We start from the raw sequence: 7,933 nt of genomic DNA on the forward strand, positions 1-7,933 counted from the left end.
CCTCACCTTCATCCCTGTGCACACCTCCCTGTCTTGCCCCTCACCTTCATCCCTGTGCACACCAGCACACCCCTCATCAGTTTGAGGCGGGCGCCGTGCGTATAACTGAGTTACCGCTCAGAATTTCGCGCGACAAGCAAGGCTTCAGTAAATCCTAGCCTCAACTTCAACGCCTTCACCACGGTCTTCAAAATAAGAAGAAAAATTTTTATTCAGTAATTGATATTTAATTTCGTGGCTAAAATGATACATGTTTAGACAAAATTTTAATAGGAGATTAAATTTGTCATGAATATCTAGAATTGTTCTTTTTACGTGTCATTTTACTAATTAAGACGCACGTGAATGTAGAATTTCAGTATTTCAAGCCATCGATATATCAGATAAACCGTGTTTTATATGTTCATGTGAAATCTGGCATTTTGAATCAAAAATCATGGCTATATTGGCCTTAATAGTTTCATCTCTTGCCTATAATATTTTTTCGACAATTCTCGCTTTCAAATTTGCTTGCTCTATAAAAAATTTGTCTATGACAAAGTATTTTTATTTTATATATACTGACTTGTGTTCGGCGAGTAATTCCCTCTTCAGAACGCCGCCCCTCACTCAGCCCTCGTTAACAATGGCTGGGTCTCCCTCATGTGCTTCTGCGTAATTTCCCTCAGCACGGACGTCTCAATAGCTTCCCTCGGTCGCACTGGAGTAGGACGCTCCCCTCACACTCCGCCATCTTAGGCTCACCGAGGGCACATGAGGGAGGCCGCGGCTGCTAACTTGAACTAATCAGAGCAAACGAAACGAAATTAGACAGTTTTATGAAGACAATACTTGCGGTGCAGTATTGTGTGTTAAGAACTCCATGATAATGCCTCAACTTATTATAAAACAATATATAATTGGATCTGTCCAGCTATATATCAAGATTAGGAATATATTCGACAATGAAATTGTCCACTAAAATCCACACAGAAAATTATTTAATTATTTCATGATACAATACAAATATTTTTACACTGAAAATTTTTGAAAATTTAAGTTCACATGGCGAATCTAAATGTATAATTTGGGTAATAAGTGTTATTTTTCTGTGCTGAATACTGAACAACGCAAGAAGCGAATATTTACAACGCGAGTAACGAAATCATGAGAAGTCGTAGTAGAGACGAAGGCCACAGCAGAGACGAAGGCCACAGCAGAGACGAAGGCCACAGCAGACACGAAGGCCACAGCAGAGACGAAGGCCACAGCAGAGACGAAGGCCACAGCAGAGACGAAGGCCACATCAGAGACGAAGGCCACAACAGAGACGAAGGCCACAGCAGAGACGAAGGCCACAACAGAGACGAAAGCCGCAGCAGAGACGAAGGCCGCAGCAGAGACGAAGGCCACAGCAGAGACGCAGGCCACAGCAGAGACGAAAGCCACAGCAGAGACGAAGGCCACAGCAAAGACGAAGGCCACAGCAGAGACGAAGGCCAGCGGCGCAGCACGCCAGGCGATCCTAATCCTGTTGATGGATGCAAATCGTCGTCTGTCTCTAAATGGCCGGCGCGCTGGACTCCTAAACCTTCCTTGCAGCGACCGCTGCAGCAGCAGCCTTCTCCTGCAGCTGTATATAGTTATATAGTCACAGCTGCTCTAAAGTATAGTTTATAACTGATGCAAAGTGAGCCTCCAGCTGCTCACTGCAGCTGGATAGATGCATATATTTATACATATGTATAGTGAAAAGGGGACAGCTGATCCTCATAGTTTATAGCTAAAAAAATGAGGCTTACAACCACTTCATATGTAGCAGTATTAGAGTCAGTATTAATGAAGAGTAATGTAATTGATTTCATCAAAGAACAACACGCATAATAACGAAGGTCGCGGTTGCCGCAAAGTTGTACTCGTTTCATATTGAACAGTACGTAGTTTACTTAGCATAATATTCATATAATAGCAGCATACTAAGACCTAAATGAAACTTTCTACATGAATGGTGCATCTGTGGAGTTTTAGTTTCGGAATTTAGATAATCAGATATTGGGAGCGGGAGGCTTGCAGCAACCGTGTACGAGAAATTTTAGACATGTAGCACCATAGAGAGGTTATAGCTGCACTATAGATTAGTAATTAGCTGCTTTATAGATAAAGCTGCAGCTGATCTAAAACATGTGCTCGAAGTGGAATTATTAAACTGAAAAATTCGTATATCTTCTGTTTGGTTTAGTCGATTATCAAATTTGTTTTTTAGTTATAGAGCATAGAATTTATTGAACATCAGCCAACGGAATATCAAACATGATGATATTACTGTACATATACGACGAATCTATCTACTGAGTAAAAATAGTGATTATTAAAATACGTGTTAATTCAGTTGAATATTTGAACTTTAACAATAAATATTTGAAGAGAAGAGAATGTTGACAGAAAATATTATCGCGAACGTGAACGAGTTTCAACGTTTTTGGTCTAATGGTAAATAAAAATTACTATAACATCCATGACGCTAAGGTCACCCAGGTTCGCCCGCCGTACTTGTAGTTACTCTTTGGACAAAATTAGAATATATATTTATCCTGTATTTCCCCTAACAACAATATTGACCAGGGCGCATGTGTATGAATAACGAATAACTAAACATCAACGATTCAAGAAGAAACGAACGATCCATTGAGAACGAACGCAGTGAAACAACTTTTGTATTCAGGCTCCACTCCACAAGACATGTTTTCTATCATTTTTTGCCGAAGACATCGCAAGAATTTCCGACGACACGCTTCTCTACACGCCGCGTACGTCCTCGCCTGCCGTTGAAAAATTGCTACAAGATCTTCAAAAGAAGAATTCGTGAATAACGGCTCAACGCTTAAAGATTTATGGATAAATCGAGCTCCAAAAGTCAAGATTTCTGGCAGAAGATTATTTGGAAGTAGATATAAGATATATCTTACTGAATGAATTGAAATAATTTTGTTTTAGAATTTGTACACGAACGGCAAAAGATTGAGCAGAATAAATTCACAGTCACAAAACTAAAAGTAAACAAGATGTAGTTTTTAACAACAGATTTGTATAATGAAATTCAAGCTTTGTGACAGAGCAATATGAGACTGCTTTTCATTCAGAAAAATATCTTCTGGTTTCAAATCTTCAATTATTTTTGCTTAAAATTTTCAGAAGATTCCTTTGAAGAATCACAAATTCGAACTCGGCGAGTTAAAACTCTCTATAGAGAAGAAAACTCTCTATAGAAGATTGGTAAGAAAAAAAACCTTCGAAATCCTTCAAAGCTTGCACTAAAATAGGCGCCAGAGGCAGGATCGAAACATAAAGTCTGGTATAGGCTTATAGTCCTCGAAAACATTCTCAAGAAAAATTACATCGTTAGGAAAGAACGAATCGCCGAGTTCTATCAGAAGCGAGGGAGCCTCGCATTTTACTGGAGCGATCTGTTGAAAATGGCTCGGCCGTAATGTTTCGAACTTGCAATTCTACAGAAAAGGGCCAAGACTTTCTCTCCTTATCAGAGAAGTTTGGGACGCTCAAGACAAAAGTTGACCAGATGGAAATGAGTCGGGCCCAGTTTAATGAAGCGAAGGGAATCTTTTTGCTTTTTCTTTCACAGATGTGGAGTTTGCCTCGCACAGAATTCATTTACTGAGGAAAACTTCTGGCATTTCTTTGAAACTCTTGGAAATGATGGCAAGGCTGGCACTGGCTTAGCGATGGCTTCGTAGGACGCGGGAAAATTTACGAAAAATTTTACAGCGGCGGAGAAATTTTCGGAACAAATGATGTAAGCGAAGCTTTCAGTAATTAACTAATTGTGAATCTATTCGCATGATGGAAGTGCATGGATTTTTTGTGGATTTCAGCAAATTGAACTTGACACTGGAGGATGAGAGTTAAATTTTCTACATGATGTTTTAGTTACCTGGTAAATAATTGTACATACAGCAAAATATATCATTAAAAAATTTTGTCTAAAAAAATTTGGTCTATTCCTTAAATTTGCATTTAAGGAATAGAATATTTTCAGTAATAATAAATCTACAATCTTCATTATTTATTCTTGATATATTTACTCCTGCTGGCCATTATTTGAGCAAAAAGGACATGAAATTAACTCACTGCTGTGCGAAGTGCAAAGTGAAGCGATTAAAAAAAAACAGATTTCCTAAAGATAAAAGCTCTTCTAAGAGTTTTTTATGCAGCAAATGCCAACGCCACATTCCACAATCATATATAATAATAATATAAGCGCGACACTAAATAAACTAAAGTGAAAAATATCTAAACGTTTCGCCACTTTCAAATCTTGGCAGTTTCGTATCCATAAAGTCTCTCATTTTAAATAACATTTGCCGGCTATCACAAGCACAATTCCCCTCAGAAACTCTCCCTGAACACTAAGAATGTCTTGCCAGGAATGCGAAGAAGCTGGGTGACTCAATCAAGATGCTTGCTGCCAAATGACGCGCTCGTATCATAGCAATTGCGCCGCCAGAATGGCCGATGTGGTCGCTCCTAGAATGTTGCGTACGTTGGAAATGTTTTGTATTATTAGTTTAGTTGTAGAAATGAAGTGAAGTCACAGTTATATCATTTTGGGAAATTTTCTGGTGATTACAAGCAATACAAGACATTACTTATGTACGCATATTCCAAATAGCAAGGCTACCAATTTTACCCGTTAATTCTTTTCTTGGAATTTTTTAGCTGTAAATTGTTTAATTATAGAGCAGAATTAATAACACTTTTTGGTCGAATGGCATTTCAGTTATCCCTCTGTGCACCTATAAGCGTTTTGAATACTGAAAATTTAGAGCTTATATATAAAAAAAATCTTCATTCACAATGCAAATTAATTATTAAATAAAATTCGATGAAGACGGTGAAATGATCACTAATAAACGAGACCGAAAAAATGGGTGCAAGCGAGAACTTTCTTTTGTAATTCCTGCTAATCTACCGAATGATCCATGCACTGCAACAGGCACTGCAGTTGAAAAGTAACTGGGTTCTTGGAGTGCAGTCTGCCTCAAACTGGTATAAAAAGATCCTTTTGATGAGCATGGGTCCATCTGACCAATGCATGACCAGCTTATGTATATGCAGTCTGAGCGAGTTATGCTTATGTTGCTTTCAATGCGCGACGGTTGAAGCCCGGCATGCATTTTACAGAAGGAGGGTGGGTGGGGGGTGGGCGAGAGCATGCAAAACACAAAGATTGGAGGTTCATTTGAAATCTGGATAAAAACGGCGAAAATAATTTCTGGAATTATTTCAGTTTATTTATCGTGATAAAAGAAGGAACAAGAGGGAAAAGTGAAGATGATTAAATAACTGGCAAATTGTTTGATCTGGATTATTGGTAATATTGCATGAGACAAATTTTACGTCTGAAAATATTACAAGAAATTGTGTTAGTTGATATATTATTGCAAACATTATCTGAGGGAAGCCCATAGTAAATGTTGAGAAATCTTTAGATATCAATGGTTAGATATGTAAAGTTTTATTACCCAAAATTTTCCAAAGTAATACTCAATCCAAATGCGTTTTCACCTCCGTGTATATATTGAAATATTGCATAGATTTTATTCATTTCGACATTGTAGTTATTAATTGAAACATTTTAACTCGGTTTGCGCTATGAATGATTATTATACTTTTTTTGATAGAAAACTATTTTTGGTTGCACATCTTCTCAATCACGTAGAGGTAACTTGGTAAAATTTGAACCTCAGCTGCAAAACCTGATCAAATGTACTTGCCATTGAATCTAACTAGGAAAACGATTAAGTCCAACCATATTCAATTCAATCCATACCGTAAACAAGTTTTAGTATTTCTAAAAACATTTTCATTACGAGCCGAACTAAGAAGTTTACTTAAATGTTAATTTTTTGCACTGATATAAAATATTTTCTAAATTTGTATTTATCTAGGTGAATAAAATGAATATGCAGAGTCTTTATACTAACTTCGACAGGATCACATTGAACGGACGTATATCTGATTGACCAGCGCGATACTTGAGACACTCAAGGCTCAATGGTCCGCATTTCGAAACCGGTTACTCCAGAACTGCTTTTCGGAACCGGTTGAGACATCGGTGTTGATAGTCAAGAAATTATTATTCGAGTTGATTGAGAAACGGAAAACCGGTTCGGTGACGCGCGACTTTGACGGCATTGTGAAAACATTGGTTGGCTTATCGGAGGCCACTGACTAATTAAATGAAATGAAATAAGATGATATATGTTAACGAATTGTATTAGTAACTTAATAAGTTTTAAATCCAGTTGATATCGTGTAGGATTTAAATTAGGTTCATATGACTTTTTTAGTAGATCAAAAATTCAAAATTTGAACGTTAATTTTTTTCAGCAATAAAATTGATTATTAAATTGTGACCGTTACAGGATTACAATAATTGTGAGTGCGAGTAACATTTGAAAGTAACTGCCATTCAAATCTCTAGTACCGACTGAATTTTAAGTACCGACAGTCATAAGGAGAACATCATGACAAATGAAAATGAAATGAAACACCCTGAAGATGAATGATTTAAATACTAGTATAAATATTTTAGTTATCAGTTTTATTTTAATTTGAAAATCGCAAAAATATTTCGACCTTAAGCTCTTGTTTCATACCTTTTTTCAGGCAAAAATATCTGATATTATTAGATATTTCTGCTGGTTTCATTACAGGTAAAAAGTTATATCGGCTCACTAATCGAACAACGAATCCATGGTTTAAATATTGTTTTAACATTTTATTTGACAATCCCGCCTCTTAATTTTTTTATTGCTTGGAGATTAGAAATTAAATCATCTATTTATAAGTATCATAATATTAACCATGCCATCTATGTGAAAATGTATCACACTATAACCCACACATCATCTTTTATGTGCAATTATTAGAATGTAAATTATATCATGTATCACAACAAATTCATGTCCCTCACATGATTATCATAAATTCCTGCGGGAATTCCATCCATGTAATGATATTGATCAATATTGGCATTGCTAATGTGAAGGATCGCGATTGACCTGCACCCTAAACTGACCGCACTTTTTTGCTCCTATTTTGCAACCTTTGACCTCGCGAGGTCTGGAGACGTGGAATGTTAGTCCGACACGTCCGCTGTATTTTTTTCCGTACAACATTGTATGGCTAATGTTTTTAGTGATACAAATTAAATGCTACACGGGAACCTGTGTTAACTGATGTGCTTGGCCAAACATCTGTATATTGTGGCTTAATTAGTGTATTTAATGTTTAATTCATGAATCTTAAACATTACTTCTTGAGAAAATGATCAAGAATTACTAAATGTGTGGATTTAGACCAGCTATCTAAGCCAACACTAAATGCTACGAAACGCTTGATGTTTTTCGCTGAGATATAAATTAGAGAGCTTTTACCACAAAATATCTCCCCACTCAGGAGTTTGGCGCGAAATATTGTAACGTCTCTCGGACAACACTGACTGATATATAAACTTTGTCTTCCGTTCATTCAACATCAACTAAAATTTATCCCAGGCCTAAATTTTGTGTAATTCTTTAAGGAAATAATGTACATGCCCTGACTGAATGAATACCCTGTATTGCATCAGCCCTCAGGTCAACCCTGGGTCAGGATGAGGCAAGTGCGACCTATTCAGTTCCTTTTGTGGGTCGTGAATGCAGTTTTTTGCAGGGCGTGTGTCACGTGTTGAGCAATTCTTTTCATAAGCGAATAATAAATAATGGAAATTGATGGTTTGTAGGCAAGGGTTAAATGCGGGATCGCTTACAAATGCAGGAATGCGTAAGCCTAAAAAACTGAATAATTCGAAATGTAGCCTAGCTTATTGAAATTAAAATATGTATATTAAATATATTGCTGTTATAGTTTTAAAAATCTCTTAGTATTTTTC

At 36.8% G+C, this 7,933-nt stretch overlaps 1 long non-coding RNA gene across 1 annotated transcript; it reads right to left on the reverse strand.

Annotated features, from left to right (window-relative positions):
• Positions 1 to 32: 32 nt before the first annotated feature.
• Positions 33 to 1,293, reverse strand: LOC125177995. The gene is made up of 3 exons (XR_007156742.1): positions 1,129 to 1,293; positions 566 to 782; positions 33 to 185 (listed from the first exon to the last, which is right to left on the reverse strand). It is a non-coding gene; the product is annotated as an uncharacterized LOC125177995 (long non-coding RNA).
• Between the last annotated feature and the right edge of the window lie 6,640 nt (positions 1,294 to 7,933).

This window comes from Hyalella azteca, unplaced genomic scaffold, assembly GCF_000764305.2.
Source record: "Hyalella azteca isolate HAZT.00-mixed unplaced genomic scaffold, Hazt_2.0.2 contig6337, whole genome shotgun sequence".
In the NCBI taxonomy this organism is placed as follows: Eukaryota; Metazoa; Arthropoda; class Malacostraca; order Amphipoda; family Hyalellidae; genus Hyalella; species Hyalella azteca.